The sequence below is a fragment of the Pinus tabuliformis genome, chromosome 9 (assembly GCF_031772625.1).
Source record: "Pinus tabuliformis cultivar Carrire ecotype Pingquan chromosome 9, CPIR1, whole genome shotgun sequence".
In the NCBI taxonomy this organism is placed as follows: domain Eukaryota; kingdom Viridiplantae; phylum Streptophyta; class Pinopsida; order Pinales; family Pinaceae; genus Pinus; species Pinus tabuliformis.
In genome coordinates, this window is record NC_142307.1 from 329,269,414 (window position 1) to 329,289,792 (window position 20,379).

Below are 20,379 nucleotides of genomic sequence, written 5' to 3' on the forward strand. Positions count from 1 at the left end.
GAATTGGGTAAGGAGCATGATATGGGCACGTTATACAGTGATAGCCAAAGTGCCATTCATCTTGTAAAGAACTTAGCATTTCATTCCAGGACTAAACACATATAGCTCAAGTACCATTTCATATGATCAGTGTTGGAAGATGGAGAGTTGAAGATGGCAAAGATACAAACTAGCCAGAATCCTACAGACATGCTAACAAAAGTTGTAACCAAGGAGAAATTGAGAACATGCTAAGTTTCAGTTGGTCTTCAAGGATGATGATGAAGATGAGAAACAACCAGGTCCAAAGAGGAGTCATTGTCCAACAAATGAAGCAGCGGTGGAGTTGCTACAATCATTCTCCAAGTGGGAGATTGTTGTGTGTGGAGCATGATTGTTCAGAGGTCTTTGTTTCAGCCGATTGTATACCCCAGGAAGTTTGTACACGCCTCCACGCGGGGGGGGGTTGCGAGGTCCAAGGGGGCCGATCCCCCCCAGCTTTGGGGTCCGGGGGCCAGCGGTCGCCTGGTGGGGGTTCGGGGGCAGCGCCCTCGAAGCCAAAAATAAATGTAAAATTGCCTTGTAAAAGTATAGTAATTTCTAGTCAATCTGGGCCATTCATTAGGTGGATGATCTGACGGTAGAACTTATGTTTAGTTTAGGGTTTTTTTGCCCTAGAAGGCAACCCCTCTCTTTGTATGAGCGCATTGTATTTGACACTGTGTATGAGATGTGTATTCTCAGAGTGAGAAACATAGAGGTGAGACTGTGAGAGAAAACAGAGGATATTACAGCGGATATGTTGTAGGTTGTGTCTCTTCATTTTTCTGGATAATAGAAAGGAAGGACTGGCTGTTCGGGGTGGACATAGCCCAAACTGGGTGAACCATGTATATCTGTGTCTCTCTCGTTTTATGCATTTTCTGTGTTTATATTTATGCAATATTTTATGTGTTCCATTGCTCTGTAATATATAATTTTCTAACACATGTTACACAGATTTATAATCTTGCAATCGCTATGAGGGGGTACCCGCTACGCAGATTTCTTAGCTTTTCGGTCACTGCGAGGGGGTGCCCTCTTCGAGACGTGAGGTGTCTCATGATTCACAAGAGTCGAGGAAGAAGGGAAATCAAGAGGTTCATCGTTTTGGGAGACATGAACCAAGCATTTCAGATCTTGGCTCATGAACTCAAGGTCCACAAAGTGTTCAAGAATTTCATGAAAAATGTGGAGGAAGCGGGTAGCAAAGTCCTCAACTGATTCACCAAGCTTCATTCTTAAATGAGAGATACTTTCATAGACATCTTGGCCATCACACTCATGAAAGGCTTGATGGAGCTTCTTGAGGAAAGTGAGAAGAGAATGGATGGAAGTAGCTGCTAGGGAATGGCACCACTAATTCACATGACCTTCAAGGGTTAGGAATAAGAGTACGAAAACAACCTCATCACTACTAATTTCATGAGAATCGCATAAATGAAGAAAATTAGAAATGTGCTCGGTTATAGACATTCTATCCTCACCATCAAATTTTAACAAGGACAAGTGATTAAGAAGCTCATCGGGGATTGATAGCTGATTAAGGGAGAAATGAGAGAAACACCCTGGGAGCACGAATTTTATATGATTAATTGGGTAAGAGATTTAACCCAGATGTACAAGCTTAGCTTGTCATCTAGCCCTCCTTCTAGTGCCAAAATGTTGATGGTGCTGGACCTGCCAACATGAGGGGATCTCCCCTATATGAAGTCCCAGCTAGACCTCACACCATTTGGTGTAGGAGTAACATCCAGTATGATGGCCCAGTTGCCATTATCTTAAATGTTTTCCTCATCTCTTTCTTGTCAGCACAAGAGAGTGGTTTGCTTTGTCTTCGAGCAGTGAGGTTCGAATGCCTGGTGATTGCTAGTGTTAATTGTGTCAATGGTTCTTTCACCATAGAGGGAGAGGGTGACAGTGAGTCCCAATTCAGATGGGAGGAAGTCCCAACTCTATTAGGAACACACAACACAATAGGACATGCACAACTTCTAGAGGATTAGTCCACTCGGATGCGGCAGTAACAATACACAAGGAAATATAACACATACATCACACAATGGAGGAGTCTGCGGAAGTGCAACAGTCGTTATAGAAAGTTTATGTGAAAGGTCTGTATGATGTCCAAGGAGGTAACCAACATGGGAAGGATAATGTTAACAGTGCATTGAACACATTTTCATTAATATGTATTACAATAATTGAATGAGTTCAAGTGTTAAACAGAGGTTAAAGAAACATGCATTACAAGTGTTCAAGATTAGTCTTACAACAATTACAACACATGTGAAAGCGTGTTGGCCTATTATTAGGCTTCTGAATTAAGTGAAATTTCCAAGATACATCATAGAACCATACATCAATAACCCCGTGGGCGAGACGTTGGAGCCACTACTTACTCCTCAAAGAAAAGATTACAAACTCTCAAGGCTATTGTTGGGCGCGGGATCCCCCAAGGGCAATCTTGGGGCTTAAAGCCCATATTTTGGTCCAATTTTTGTAATCCAAATGTAAAGATTGCACATTTTGTGGGCACAAAGCACGTAAAAGTTAAGGAGTCATAAGGTTGTCTGCCCTTATTTTGATAATGTAATGTCGGTTGTAAAAGATCTACCCATGGTCCACAGACTATGGGATTGTATAAATAGAGCTAAGCTCTAAGTAGATAAATCAATCAAGAAATGAAGAATGATATGATGTATGACAGATAGATCCAAGTAGAAGTCTAAGTTTGGGTCATAGCGTAGGTAGAGGCTCTGTAGCTGAGTGCCCAGAGGCCTAGAAGTCTACAGCTGAGTGCGCGGATCCCTACTACTGAGTGCACAGGGCGAGTTGAGTTTGTCATCATCTAGAATTATTAATAAAGAGAAGTATTCTATAATTTCTACATCTTTATTTCCTATTTATGCATCTATTATATTGGGTATGAATTTCACTTCTAATGCTTATATGATGCGTGAATGTGTATAACTGTATTGGTTAAGTGAACACAAGTAAGAACAATTGTTTACGCGAAGCTAACTAAGATATGTTAATAAGATAAGTAAGATACTTAGCGTAGTTTGGTAAATATCACAATTCACTACCCTAGCAGCGCGAAATCATATTAGCCCTGGGTTAGGGTTGCGCGGAAGTTGATTGTAACATTTCGCGAAAGTATTGAAGGGTAGAACAGAGGGATAGGAAACATGCACGAAGGCAGGTATAGTTGGGACAAACTAACATCACAACGATATCAAGGGTGTGGAAACTTGGTTCTAGCATCCCCCCATACTGCTTCAGGTGAGACTTCAGTTTGTGCTCAGCGGGCTGATTCCGAAAGGGCCAGTAGTGTAGGGATTTGTTTGGCTAACTAACGCTGAACGTGCGTTAGCCCCCCACAAGCCAACAAATTGTTCCATTGTCGGGATCAGAATCTGTATGAGATATGTGTGATTTCATATCACTGGAATCCAACTAAGAAACAAATAAAAAACTGGTTGGATAGAAGGATTCATGAGTTCGCGGTGCAGGAGAATAGAAACCTGTGACTATCAAAATAGTAGTGGTTGGACCAATCCCTGTATACGGAGATCCACGAAATATTTTTCTCATCTTTTCCTACTGAGCCATATGAGTGGATCGCGAAGCTAGCAGATAGCCAAGGAAGGTGGAAAGTTGACGGTCTTATTGTGTGGACCCCAGAGCTAGTGCGAAGGTTGGAAGCATCAGAGGATAAGATTGCACGCGTTGTCGACCATTGGCTCGATCACAATAGAGGAGGATTTGTTATTGAGTTCGTGGTTGACACCTCAGTAAACTATAGCAAGGCAGAGCAACACATTGTCAAAGGACTGCGAAGTAAGTATGTAAAATCTCCAAATATTTGGATTAAAATGTTGTTGTGCCAAAAATGGGTTATGTAGCTACCTTGATGTTTGGGGCTACTCAAAGCGGAAAAAGTTACAGAAACGAAGGAAATAAGGGTCCAGAGTATAGCCCCTTGATTTCACCACTGCGAAGGGATGAAGAAGGGATAACAGAGGTCTCTTTGAAAAGTGCTATTCAATTGATAAGACAAGGATTTCTACGAATACCGCCTCCGCCCACACCATGTCCATCTTCACCGCCATCACCTCCAACTTCACCCACACCACCTCCACCACCACCACGATTCAGTATGGAAAACACAATGAAGTTGCCTTTATTCAAAGGCTTGGGAAATGAGGAACCAGACCAATTCTGGTTCGTTGTGAGGGTTGTATGGGAAGCTCAAGGTGTTACGAATGATAACCTAAAGAAGGAAACCCTAGTTAGTGCTCTGCAAGATCGCACACTAACTTGGTATATTAATTACTCCAACGATAACCGAATGTGAGAGTAGAGGAAATCCAAACAACATTGAATAGGGAATTTAGCAGGCCTAAATCTAAAGCACAGTCGATTGTGGACTTCAAAGAGATCACGATGCTACCAGGTGAGATGCCTTGGGAACTAGATCAGAGGCTAAAATGTACGATACATGAAGCCAACATGAATTTGACAGATGGAAAACATTGCGAGTGGTTTGTGTCTTCGCTATTACCACATTTAAGGAGTGTGCTATCGCAACAGAAGATAACAACTCAGGCAGAGACTTTGGATATTTCCATGAGACTACATGAGATGTTGATGTAGGATCCTAATCTAGGAGTTCAACAGATCGACGTGCAGCTGAAGAATCTGTGCCTTGAGATGCAAAGCTTGAAGCATGATAGGATGGTTTGGCCAAAGGTAGACGAATAAGTATGGTGCGTGAAATTCAAGACCCAAGGTCATGATAAAGACCACTACTCGGTCTTTACAAATTACCTTGCAGGAGGAGGACCGATGCCTTTAAAGTTGGAAGCTCAAGCAGGACCCAACGTGGCACCTGCTTTGTGGTGCGCTATCTATCAAATAGCCGGAAAACATGCCATGGATAACCTCCACTTGTTACTAAAGTATACACAAAATCCGCAATAGTTGTTCTGCAATTTTTGCATGTCAGTCGGACATGATGAGTGTACTTTCAAGAGATATGAATTGATGATGGATAGAAATCCCACCTACAGGGTTCAAGTCGAAATGCAGCCCCTTGACCAGAATGTAGGGATGGTGCAGACAGGATTTCAGGGGCACGAATGAGGCCGAGGCGGAGGAGGACTTGGTAGAGGTCATGGCCAGTTGATTTACTACAATTGCAGAGGGAGAGGAAACTATGCCCGTGTTTGCACTAATCCAACACGCCCATTGTGCAAGTATTGCACACTGTTTGATCATGAGACAAAAGATTGTCCTACACTGATAGCCATGACAAGTGACAAAGGAGCGATATCACCTCCCCTGACTCAGAACCTACAAATGATGAGGTTTGAGCCGCACGAGGAAGATCTGAACATAAATATAGTGCTTCAAAGTGGAATCGTGACGGGAGATGACAAGGGGAAACAACCAGAAGACAATACATGGGTTCGCAAAGCCCCGACGTAAGAGGCTGAGTTCGATTTGGAGCACGCTTGGGAAACCTTCATGGAAGCTAAGAAGAGTTTCGCTGAGGCCTCCACTTCAAAAAGCAAAGATAAACCTGAGTCAGAGATGGACCCATCCATGCTCACAACTTTCCTGGAAACATGTATGAAGTTACTGCACGATAGTAAGGCTGTGAAAGGATTATAGGAACTATCAATAGATGTGTTGGGACCATGCCAGGAGAATCACATGTCGTCCGAAAGATCGGAAAGCATAAGACAAGGACGAGATCATAAATTAGACTAACTGCGCAGATCAGAGAATATGAAATGGATCAAGTCATTCTAGATTTGGGATCAGATGAGAACGTTTTACCGAAATAGACATGGGAGTGGATGGGGAGACCTATGCTGCAATGGTGTCCAATTCAGCTAAGAATCGCGAATCAATAGAAAATAATACCCATGGGGGCGGCTGCAAGGAATAACCATGGATATTGAGGGAGTGAGCATACTAGCAAATTTTGAAGTAATAGAGATTGTTGATGATAACAATCGCTACCTCGCTCTTTTGGGAACTAACTGGGCTACTAATATGAATGGGGTAATCAATATGAAGAAGCAAAAGATGATCTTTGAGAAGAAATCACTACATGTAATAATACCCCTGGAACCTGTTGAAGATTGAACTATACAAAACCGTTCCATGACTATGAGAGTGATGATGATCTGGGCTACATCTATAAGATAACAGCGCGAGACCAAGACTAGGTGAATCCCACTGCAGATGGGCAAATTACATGGGAGTGCAAAATCTCCTACACTTCGGATTTTGATGAAGAAATAGAACGCTGGCAGAATCAGTTACATGAAGTAACTACGCTGAATTGCAATACGATGACCAGGTCATTGCGCTGCATATCATCAGAGGTAAGAAATATGCCTACTTATGATGGACTTAATGAGGTCAATGTCTTTTTGGATGCATTTGAGAGGGAGGTGCTTGAAAAGAAATGCTTCCAGGCCTTGCATTGGGCACTGCGTGCTACACCCCCAAGATGTTGGGGTATGCACAAGGGGAGTTTTGATGATTGGTGCGAATGTAGGAAAATGATGCGAGTGCGATTTGGGAAGCCTAAGATGTGACTGAGAGACAAGTATGATGGGAAGAATGATCCACGCACATGGATGCAGGCCTCTGATGAAAAGCCCCAACCTGAGAAGGTGCACCTGTACTTTGCGCTGAAGTACCTGGTCAATAAGCTTGTGTTGGGGGGACACATCTGCAGATGGCTATTATTGTTCTAGGAATATGATTTTGAAGTTTTTTTTAATCTTGAACGGTTGAACGCGGGACCAGACCACCTGTCGTGCATTGAGATAGGAGAGGAACCTACTAATTTGGAGGAAGGGTTACCTGACGCACAACTTTTTGCTGTGCACATTGCAGATGGACATTTTGAGGATATAATACACTTCCTAACAAATGGAATTGTGCCGGAAGGATACTTTTTCCAACAAAAGAAGGAATTAGTGGTGCATGTGGCAGATTTCTTTGTCATTGTTGGGCATCTATACAAGATGGGGAATGATGAAAGAATATGAAGGTATGTACCTAAGTTTGAACAAAGCAGCATCAGGGGGCGTCGCGGGAGGACATTATGCAAGAAGAGAAATTGCACAGAAGATTCTACATGTAGGGTTGTGATGGCCAACCCCTTTAGGATTCAAAAGAATATTGCAAGGTGTGCGACGTATGTCAAAGAACTGGTAGGCCACCTCGGACGGATGAAATGATTTTGAATCCTAAAATGATGTTGCAACCTTTCGAAAAGTGGGCAATAGATTTTGTAGGACCTATCCAGCCCCAGGGAAAGACAGGCGTGAGGTAGATTATCAATGCGATGGAGTATTTGACTCGTTGGGTAGAAGTGCAGAAGGTGAAGGATTGCACAGGCGTGATTTCTGCGAAGTTTCTATTTGAACATGTATTGACATGATTTGGATGCCCAAACATCTTGATGAGCAATCGGGTACGCACTTCCTGAGTGAGACGATTAGCGCACTAACGAAGGAATTTCAGGTGTATCATCAAAAGAGCATACCTTATCACCCATATTCTAATGGGACAGTGGAGGCATTCAACAAAGTACTGGAGACCGTACTAAGCAAGGCATGCAATGCTCGATGAACTGATTGGGAGTCGTGCATACTTGCAGTATTATGGGCTTATCAAACAATGTGTAAGAAGTTAAGGGGGAAAACAACCTTTAGGTTGGTATACGGCGTTGAAGCTATGATGCCTATGGAATACATTGTGCCTAGTCTGCTGTAGCAGTGCTCACAAGTATGATGGATTACGGAGCCCTTGAAGAGAGGCTCGTGTAGTTGGATGAGCTGGAAGAAGATATATTTTTAGCTGGATTTCACCAACACGTCCAAAAGCAGCGCAAAAAGGCATGGCACGATCGACATATTAAGATGCGCACCTTTAAGGTGAATGACTTGGTGGTGTTATATGACAGTAAGTTTGATAAATTTCCAGGGAAACTATGAATGTGTTTGTTAGGGCCATATGTTATTAAGGAGATTACAGATGGTGGCGTGGTTCAGATGGTGAAGTTGAATGGAGATCCTTTCCCAGGAAAAGTGAATGGCAGTCATTTGAAACCATACACAGGTGGCCCGACCATATGACTAACTAATAGAAGCACAGTCTTAGTGCTTCAGGTAGCTAAAAGGAGGTGTGGGACTATAAACTACACTACTCAGGAGGTGTGTGATTTCAGGATTGTGCGAAGCAGCGAAGTGTCACACGGTCCGCGATAGCGCGAAGACAGCTACGTTGGTGCACAAGACTGCTAGAAAGTGACAGTTAATGTCACTATTCACGATTTAATGGTTGGTTTGAGGCCAAATGGAGCAAGCGGTAGGCATTTAAGGCAAAATTTATGGGCTAGATTCTTGAAAATATGCCGCCAGTCTTAGAGCATTGAAGAAGTCTAGCACGTGGTCACTCAATGCACTGCCGAAGTTGCGGTGATCCGAATAGATCTGGGAGGTCTTCGCGCTAAGATCTCCGCACTTGCAAAGTGACTCAAGGGCGAGTCATGATGTTTGTGTTGGGGGCATGTTGGGCACGGGATCCCCCAAGGGAAGTTTTGGGGCTTAAAGCCCATATTTTTGTCCAATTTTTGTAATCCAAATGTAAAGACTCCACATTTTGTGGTCATGCAGCGTGTAGAAGTTAAAGGGTCATAGGGTTATTCACCCTTATTTTGATAATGTAATGTCAGTTGTAAAATATCTACCCATGGTCCGTGGATGATGGGATAGTATAAATAGAGCTAAGCTCTAAGTAGATAAATCAATCAAGAAATTAAGAATGATATGATGTATGAGAGATAGCTCTGAGTAGAAGTCTAAGTTTCGGTCATAGCATAGGTAGAGGCTTTGCAGCTGAGTGCGCAGAGGCCTAGAAGTCCGCAAATGAGTGTACAGACCCCAGCAGCTGAGTGCGAAGGGCAAGTCGAGTATGTAATCATCTAGAATTATCAATAAAGAGAAGTATTATATAATTTCTACGTCTTTATTTCATGTTTATGCATCTGTTATATTGGGTATGAATTTCACTTCTAATTCTTATATGATGCACGAATGTGTATAACAGTATTGGTTAAGTGAAAACAAGTAAGAACAACTGTTTACATGAAGCTAACTAAGATTTGTTAATAAGATAAGTAAGATACTTAGCATAGTTTGGAAATATCACAGCTCACTGCCGTAATAGCACAAAAGCATATCAACATTGGGTTAGGGCTGCGTGGAAGTCGATTGTAACATTTCACGAAGGTACTGAAGGGTAGAACAGAGGGATAAGAAACTTGCCCGAGGTAGGAATAAACCGACATCACAACCATCTCAAGGGTGCAAAAACTTGGTTCCAACATCCCCCCATACTGCTGCGGGTGAGACTTCAGTCCTTGATCTGCGGGCTAATGCCAAAAGGGCAAGTGGTGTAGGGATTTGTTTCGCTAACTAACGGTGAACCTAGGTTAGTCCCCACAAGCCGACAACTACGTGGGAGGAGCTTAGGTGAAAAATTCCTTTGCATGTATAAATGAGGGGGTATTTATAGCCAAGGGTGAAATTGACCCTTGTGGCTGTTTGACTTCCCTCATGACTATTTGACTTCCATGACCTTTCAACTTTACATGAATCTTCATATGACAAGTGGGTCTCTAGGACATCGACGTTACATTACATTGATTAACAATATGGCCCACAGTGGAGATGTGGAAGACATGACTCATGAAAAGACTCGACATGACAGTGCTAGTACATTCATGTTGCAACTAGTGTGCATCTCAAGTTGTAGTGTTGTTGGGTGATGGATGTCCTCATGGTGTGTCACAACTTCACATCTGTATGGAAAAGTGTGTGGATTATTCGATGGTCATTGGGTTTGCTTGATGTTGCATTCGCATGTTTCTCCTTGCTTGTATGTTGGAATGCTTGACAGGTTCGTCTGTTCATGAAAAGTGCATGTTCCTCTATCCATCCATCTGTGAACACATCTTCACATGTTCGCTCATCCTCCATTCGTGAACACATATTTTCATGATCGTCCATTCACGCGCACATCTATTTACATGCATCGTTTGTTCATCTGTTGGCAAACATGTCCTTCTACATGTACTTCCTTTTTCATCCCATCCGTCATTGTGCCATGTTCTTTGTGTACCTATATCTACAGCCACTCATGGCGAGATAACATCAAATCCATAAAACTCATAGTCTACCATGATGCATGATCATTTCGGATGCAGGCGACTGGGAGAGAGGACAAGGTTACGAAATTTTGTGAAGCAAGATTCGAGCTAGGGTGGAGGCTTTGGGAACTGCTAGTGAAAACTGCACAAAAGTCATAGGGAGATGGTGATGGGAAATCTAGATCGATAGTGACTATCTGCATGATCTGGATTGCCTGGAGGAAAAATCTACGTAATTTTTTAGAGGATTAGTCTGGGCTATAGGAAGGTTGGGCAAACAAATTTTGTGCAATTTATCGAAGGAGTAGGCAGCGGGAACTTGGCCGCAAAAAATGCGTAATTCCTAGAGGGAATTGGCAACAGGCTGGTGGGAGCTTGGTAGAAAAAACTATGAAATTCCTAGAGGGAAATGGTAGCATGCTGCTTGCAAGAAAAAATATGTTGATGCTGGGAGGCAGGCCTGCTGATTACCTCTGTGCAATTTCTCAGATGAGAGAACTGTTGGGAAGTAGAGGGCTTGCTCATGAAATTTGTGCAGTTTTCTAGGTAAGCAATTGGTCGACTGACTAGTGGGCTGGCTGGGAAAACTGCATAATTTTATGAGGGAGATAGGGACAGGCACTGGGTGTATGTTAAGAATGCTTGCACAATTTTCTCAATCAACAGAGTGGGCATGGTCTATAGCCTATGTGCAATTTTTTAGGGGAGTTATTTTAGAGGTGACTACCGGGTCAAACTCTCCGGTTAACTAGTAGGAATGTTGATTGATTAGCTCGCGGGTAGCACAACTTGAAATGTCTTACTTGGTGCTTCTATGTTATTCTGGGTGACAGTCAATCGATTCGATGGTAGGGTGAAGGTTAGGCTGTCAAAGGGAGATCCGGTCATCAGAACTTTAGAAAAATGACCAAGTGTGTGAGAGAGTTAAAAGGTACATATATGATCTTGCAAACACACACTTACATGTATTGATGACGAGATGACTCAAACCATCCATACATACATGATCAACATGACTGACCGACGGTGCGAGTCGTCAAGCACGCTGCTTGTGATTAATCGTTGGACTACCACGACGATTCTTGCGCGACAGTGCATACGACTTCATGTGTGAACATAATGGATGCTTTCATAATCAACACAACATGTACACATGAAGCGAAGACCTTATAGACGAACATAACATGGTCGCAAGAATGACATAGAAATCAACATGCAGAAGATGACAGTTGGTTGAACAAGTGAAGAATAAGCACGACATGTAGAAGAAACACATAACGTGACTTCTCAAATTTGCGCACATGCATGTTACTAAGGATAGGATGATATGATAATGACAAGAAATCCTGCAAACTCAACTAAGAGGTGTACTTCAAAAGATGTTCTGTACTTAGCATACTTACCCTCAATATGATCATGCATTTCGACGGAGTTTGCATGCAGTCCTGATCTTTTCCATTACTTGGTTCCTTGGTCCTTATCCTCAACTCCTTGGAAGCGATTTCAACATGTCACCTTTTCATGTATCCAATGAGGGTAGGCTTGCGCAATTTCAGTGGACAGTGGCTACTACCAAGATGAGGCCTTGGGAGGTCCATTTGCGCAATTTCTGCATGCAAGGCCGACAAGACAACTTGGAGAACACTGCGTAGTTTTGAGGCTCAAAGCACTGTTGTGGGATAGGGGTACCGGGAGGACACCTCCGGGAAATTTCTAAGTGCAGTGTTGCTGGACTTCTCTGCGCATTTTCGGAGAGTAGTGCTGGGTGGGGACTTTGTAGACTATGGGGTTTCAGCATGCAAGGGAGGTTGGTGGCTCTGCGCACTCCGGGATTTCAGCATGCAAGGGAGGAAGATTGATGGTTTCGAAAACAAAGCACATAGTTCCTGGATGAGGGATGAGGCTAGGTTGCTGGGGAAAATGGCTAAGTGTGAGATTAGTGAAGCATATGCAAACATTGAGAGGATTTGACTATGATCACAAACAGACACGTAAACCATCCAGGATGCGTAATAGATACTTTTATTCATGCAACAACCTTCGTGAAATTAGTGTGTGAGGTGAGTGTGAAACATGTCTATGTGATGAAAACCACTCATACACACACAATTCCCTTGAAGCAAGACAACTTTACCTTTGCATGACAGACAACAACTACTATGCCCGAAAATGACATATGCTACATAAAGATGAGAACATGAACAACTCTTTAGGATTAAGGTGGGGAGCTCGAAATCATCATCTTACCAACAAATGACCGAGGATGATCGATCACAGCATCCAAAGTAGGCTTTGAAATTTGCATGTGAGCCAAAATTTTGGAGGGTGGTTGTAGCCACTACAACAGGTAATATTTATATTTATTATTTTTATTTTTATTTTGTTTTAACGTCTAGATCAATTTCTGGACACTAATTTTTTATTTTGGAAATCTTCAGAGCATCTCAACACTATTTATTTTCCCTGTTAGATCTATCCCTCAATACTTGTCCCGATGATGAACCCCAATATTGGATTTGAAAAGTTGACAACAAATAACTGATATGTGATTATTCTGAAAGAATTTGTTTTCAACTTAAATATATATTTATTTATGTTATATGTTTGGAAAAAAATATTATTTATAGAAAAGGTATCTTCATTTTTAAATATGTTTAACCGTTAATTACTTTTATGATTTCTATAATAATGTGCTTAGTATTTTAAATAATTATATTGAAACATAAATATATAATTTCTAATTATATTTGTATAATTAATGAAATAATTAAATTTAAATATAGATACTATTATAATAGTAATGAAAAGTGTTAGATCAATAATAAGTAAGAAATATTCTAGTAAGGGTCATGCTTCCATATTAATTAAAAAGTATAATAACTAGTAGTTCAATAAGGGGGTGGTAGGGGGTAAGGCACTTTATTTCACCTATACATCTCACTTTCTAAATAACATCTTTCTAACAAATAGTTATTGCTTAATAATGAAACTAAAAAGGTAATACTCAACATCTAAAGAATTATGGGAATATGATTCAATTTCTTCTTTTGTTATGGTCATAAACCATATTCAAAGATAACAAATTGTAAGATGGATTGAGAGGATTATTGAGCTATATTGTTCGAACTCATAGTTAATATTTGTTGGGTTGTCTTTCTCTAAGGATGCTGCTTCTCAATATGGGAAGAAATGGTAATAAAAGAACAATGTCAACAAACACTTAAAAAAAATAAACGAATGGGGGTTGGGGGGACGGGAAGGAGGGCATTTTATTTCACCTACACATCTCACTTTTTAAATAATATCCTTCTAACAAATAGTATTTTCTTAATAATGGAACTAAAATGGTAATACTCAATATCTAAACAATTTGGGAATGTGATTCAATTTCTTTTTTTTGGTATGGTCGTAAACCATATTCAAAGATAACAAATTATAAGATGGATTGAGAGGAATGTTGACCTATAGTGATCAAATTCATAATCTGTTGGGTTGTCTTTCTCTAAGGATGTCACTTCTCACGATGGGAAGAAATGGTAATAAAAGAACAATGCCAACCAACACTTAAAAAAAAAACAAACACTGGTAAGGGAAACCTCGATACACTACATATATTATGATGACATTATACAAAATCAATGCTTATAAGATGGAAACAAGAAGACAAACATGGAAAAAGGGAAACACCTAAGCATAAAGGAAATAATCTCTTAGGTCCTAGTCAAATACTATTAATAGTTAGGGAAGGTGCCACATTGAACAATAACAATATGGGAATTCCTAGATTAAATAAGTAACAAACCCATAGATGCTTATGGGAAGGAAATGAATGAAACTAGTCAAGATGACTGAAAATTCCACAAGAGGAAAAAAGGGAAACAAATTAGCATAAAGGAAACATTCTCATAATTTGTTAAGATTATGGATATTTGAGCAAGGTATCTAAATAGAGTAAGAAAATTATGGAATTGCTAGAATTGGAGTAATTAATTGAAGTTCATACAAATCCCATGGGGTGTATACCTAGTGAATGGCATGGAAGTGCTAGGTAATAAACACCAGGCCCAATTTATTTGATGAGTGAAGGAGCATGTCTCTTAGGTCGAAATAATTCTTAAGGTTATTTCTGACTAGATTTAACATCATTAGTGATGACTAAGATTGAGCCATAGGGGTCATGATGATGACTTATACAATTTTAAAGTGTTAATATGGAAATTTAACTAGTAATTGGTGAGGAATAACAACCAATAAATTGTGGATAATGTTTAACAATGTAATATTCAAGAACGAAATAGACTATCTGATAGATTGAATTTTAGAGATGGCAAACCAAGACTTAGCATAAAGAGTAAGAAGCTTTTGTACTCATGATGAATCATATAATTGGATTAGATAAGCCAATATGCCTAAGAGAATTATGTTATCATAAAAAAGGATGACTTAGGCTTGACATGCTATCAGGTATAGTGGTCCTAGAATGAGTAAGAAAAATGATTTAAAAATCATGGATAATGATCAAAGGACAGGTTATAGTGCCTCCAAATAAAAACCCACATACACAAGGTAAAAAAATCAGATCCTTCTAATGCCTCATAGGTTTCTTTTAATTCGTAAAGGATTAAAAATAGACTTCCAATTATTTTAATGCAAACATTTATGAGAAATAATAAGTGTATGTTTTAATATTTTATATAAAATATTTGATAAGTGGTTAAGGAATGAGAAAATCATCTAGTTAATAAATTTATGTATGAGCCTGTACAAGTCTTATTTTGTTGGGAAAATATCTAATTGGTAATTAGAAATGCCCAAGAATTATTTTGCATATGCATGGAGAGAAATCATATGGTTCAAATAGATGTTGAATGATAAATTGTGAGTTGTTGCACATGGTTTTGAGTGGCTAATATATGGTTTCATAAAACCACGTGTTAATAATAGCTTAACTTTTTTTTGTCCTTAGTTTATAAAGTATGGAATATTGCAAGGTTTTTATTGTTCATAGATAGTTTGGGAAACCATTGAAAGGTGTTGAAAACCATGTGTGGGTTCGAGAATGCATATATTCATATATTCATAGATTGTAATGATTGTAATGTATGAAATGGTATATGTACATGGTTTATAGAAAATTCATGAATGGTATATATAAGGCATCAACAACTTTTCAAGGTACCCTAATTTTTATATGGGTTGAAATCTCTCTTTAATTAAATGAAGACTGTAAGTGATAGCGAACATTTAGTTAAATGAAGAGTGCATGTGATGTTTAACATGATGGAGAAGATGAAGATGACTATGGATAGTCGTTTTCATAATTCAGATAAAAACCACAATGATGCCATGGCAGCTGCCATAAATGATGGAGAATATGAGAAAGAGATTGTTGAGTTGAAGGCATGACTTGATGTATTGATGGAGCTACCACAAAATTAGAAACATGTATAGATAATGAAGAAGACACCAATCAAGCAATTGATTGCAAGGAGACGGAAGCACAAGTTGAAAGTTTTGTTAAGGGAAGCAAACAAACTCCAGATAACTGAGAAGAATGTATGCATTTGTGAACCAGAACAAGGACCAATGCCTGGTGGGGACAATTATGATGCTAAAATAAAATATGTTGATAAGAATGTGGGTTCAATTCCCACAGATGGCACCACAAACTATTTATAATGTCTGCATATGATGATTGAATCATCAATGGAAGATAACAATTATGTTGGTTTTAAATCTAAAAATTGGTGTGTGGATGAAGGGTATGTTGCGAATATTGAACAAAGGATTAAGTTTGTGTGCAGTAATGATGAAAAGAAAATTTATAATGAAATGAAACCTAAGGATGCTAAATATGGACAAACAATAGAAGTTGTTGATGACATGGAAAATGATCATCAAATAAAGCGCTCAAATGTCAACACGAGAGATAGTACAATATAACTAAAGTTATTAGAAGAATGGTTGGACAACCTGAACCCAAAGTATGGAGTAAAGGAAATTATGGTGGATTATAAAAACAACAAAGTTCAACAAAGAAACAGTAATGCCCATCATCCAGTAAACAAGATAGATATTGAAATTCAAGAAACGAAGAAGTTGATGTTGGAAGAGTCTTAGAACATGTTTATTGAAAAAAGAAAAAGGAAGGATGAAAAAATATTACTAATGAATGAGAAAGTCTACAATAGAAAAGAGGGAGAATAACTACATCATAAAGTTTGGAAGTCTAGAAGACGAGCGAAGTTAACCGTAAAACAAAAATAACATGATAGAGCATTTGATTTACTACAAGTGAAGGTTTGGGATCCAGGAGGAGTTTTATTAACTTATAGAGACATATGGTCGAAGGACCATGATTTTATTTTACCTAGGGAGTCTATACCAAAAATGATGCACAAGCGAGGGGGTCCTTCACACACAAATATACAAATAAATATACTTCAAAATTGATGAATAATTTATTAATAAACAAAATATTTACAAGAGAGTTTTTGGCCTAATCATTGCACTCATTACTCACTCTCCTTCCTTATATGCCTTGTGGTCTTACATATATTTATACAAGTGGATCTAAACCCAAAGTAGGTTCTAAATCCTAAACAAACTCCCACGATATCTCTCATTATCGATAAAAACTCTCACCTAATCCCTTATCTCTAGATGAGATCTAACTAACCCTCAAATCTCTCAACTCTTCCAAAACACTCTCGAACTTTCTATTATTTACAATAATTATCGTTCTCTCCTAAAACTATAGGAAAACACATTAAATAATTAAATTATAACTTAGGAATCCAACTCTGTTGGTAAACATGTTACCCTAGGTTAGATGCTCCTGCATCGTTATGATATGAGGTTATATTTACATGTGATTCCATTTCTTATGTGATGATATATCTTAGATACATATATGTTGATTTTATAACTTATGATGGTATTTCGTGGTGAGAAGCATGTGGTAATTGGATGTAGATTTTATGACATGCATGAACATGTAGTTTTTACTATTCAGAATGTTGTGATAACAAGGATGTTATGTTCTCATGATGACATATGAGAATTAACATGTGGATTACTTTCTATGAGATTATGATGTTATGATTATGACTAATGCATGCGTTTCTTGTTGAGACATGCTGATTGGAAAAAAATCGAAAAATGGGCTAAGAGAGGTAGTTTATTTGATGATCTCGTGGGATCCCATAGCTACAAGGGAGAATATGTAACACCATATGGGTTGGGGACAAACTCAATCAACACTACATATGTCATTGGTTCTTTTGTCTTATATGCCTCTTGAAGGGATATGTGACCATCTTGAGGAGGTTGAGTGCATGATATTGAACTAGGATGCCAAAGTCTAGAGGGCACATAAGGACTTTGATGCTTCGAGTTGTGCACCTTAGCAAGTGGGGAGGGAGTTGGACCAACCCTGCGAGATGCCCAAAATCATTAAGTACTAGGACCAAATGTCTACCTTGAGGTAGATTAACTCTAAGCCTTGGGGCTATGGTATAGACCGATGAGGCTTTATTCATAGTTCAAAAACTTAGGAACAGGGACTTCATATTGCTTGGGATTTCCCTAGTGTTGTATAACTTTTGATGTCTGCTAGTATACTAGTTTAGGAGAGGGTGCAGGGAAAAAGTGAAGTTATTTAAAGAGGGGAAGTACGTAATGCCATGTAATAATAATAATAGTAGATGAAATAATATTAATATATAAATAAATAAAATATAATAATAACAAATAAAGAATACAAGATAATAATAGTAAATAATAATAATAAATTACAATTCTAAAAAAATATATAAAAGGATAAATATAAAATACTAAGAACAAGTAAAGTTAAAAAAAAGTAAAATGAAATAAAATAAGGAATAATTAAATTAAGAAAAAGGTTAAGTTAAGTAAAACTTAAATCAAAGAAATAAAAGTTAGCATGTTGACACATGGATTATGTCCATCAAGAACCCTTTCCAAATCCCTCCCATTTTTAGAATAGTTGGTTTTATTTAATGGACAAGAAAAGAGATGAGAAGCATTCATTCATTCTTTCTAGAGGAGAATTTTGTAAGACAAAAGATTCCCTGGAAGTAGTAGTTGACTGAGGGCTCGGGGTGGCTAGCTGTAGAAACATTCCCTGTAGTTGTGTCTACAATTGGGTGGAGAGTCATCCCCAAAGCATTGCTGCATTCAAGAGGATCTAGGTAGCATTGCAACTCTGAAATCACTAGTAAGGTAGTTACCACAAGTTTGTTGGAAATAATACTGAGAGGGGGGGGGGGTGAATCAGTATTATCAAATCATTATAACTTTTTCATTTCCATATTAAGATTCATATACGCTACTTCAATTAAGGTAAATTGTGTGTATACGCAACTTTGTGTAATGCAACAAGCGCATATCCAGTAAACTTATGTTTCAGTTAGTTGATCCTTAATGAGTGCATCAGAACATTATTAACCATATGAATAGTAAACAGGAGTAGTAAAATAGAACAGATCATCACACACATGAACACCATGATGTAAGGTGGAAACCCAATGTGGGTGAAAACCACCTGCTGCAAGTCGTCTCAATCTCCTTTTTAATAAGAAACTTCTTTTACAATGGTTCTGTACTAGTGCAGTATTATACCAGTACGCAGGCTTCTACCTGCAGAAGGCTACAACCTTCTCTCGTTCTCCAGACTCTCCTGGAAGGGAGCTACAACCCCCTTAGCTCTTGTACTAGCCGATCCATTTACTAGTACGTAGGTGCCGGCCTACTAAAATGCTCCAGCCTTTACTCGTTTTCCAACTGCTACTGGAAGGAAGCTACCACCCCCTTAGCTCTTGTACTAGCTGATGTACTAGTACATAGGTGCCGACCTACAGAAGGCTACAACCTTCTCTTCCTTCCTCCAGGTACCACGTTTCATACATTTTCAAATTGGATACTCCTAAAGCACAATACCATAATCTGAAGGCCATGTTTCATCCAATTTTCATACTGGACCCATCAATACCATTGAAGCACACAATCAATCAACACTAGCATCATCGATCTCTGAATCACCCAATACTGAATCACTGAAACCCTGTCAACAAACTGCAGTCACCATAACACAGAGCAGAACACATAACTCTGCAACAACATTTAGATCTAACTATATCATCAAAAAGCATGCATCAGAGTGCATACGCTACTTGGAAGAGCTGAACCGGCGTGTATACACAACTTCACCAAAGTGAACCAGCGTATATGTCATCAATTACTTACTTATAACTTTGTTGCACTTCTTGACTTTAGATAGACCCAGATCATTACATATACAAGGATAATACATAAGTTAGCAACCACATCTAGTCCATCAGATCACATAAAGATAAGTCATTATGATCCTGATCCATTATAGATCTCATCCATCAACACTGAAGCTAAACACAATCAACCAAGCTGAATATGCAGAATACTGACACCAGTAAACAGTCATCAAAACTCATCAACAACCATAACCACTTGTAACTTCAAACATCATAGCTCATATGGTATACGCTACTTAGATGTGTCTAACCTGAGTATGTACGCGTTTTTACCATAGTCAACCAGCGTATACATCTATAAATATTCATTCATGATTTGTATCTATTCCAAACTTGAGTTATACCCAGATCATAACATTTACAGAACATTACATGCGTCAGTATACAGATATAGAATAAACATGATCAAACCGTATAGAGATGATTCATTCCAAGCCATTAGATCCCGATCTATCCTTAGATCTTGTTCTCCATCAACCGCTGAGATTCCTCCTTAGCTCAGATCAAGCAAAGCATCATGAGCCCATCACCTGCATACTAGATGTCATACTTCATCAGATATTCAAGACTTTTTCAATACATTTGCCTAAGGATCTTCTTCTCCTTTTATAGTCTTAGGCCTTACTCAATACCATGGTCAAAAACCATTGAGAACCAATACTAGGGACCCAATACCTGGGTTCAACACTTCGGACGCAATACCAAGGACCAAAACCATAGGTATAAATACCACGGACCCAAAAATAAGCTTTCCCACATGTACGCACTTTTCCATGCATGAAAGTGCATGCATACACATACGCGACT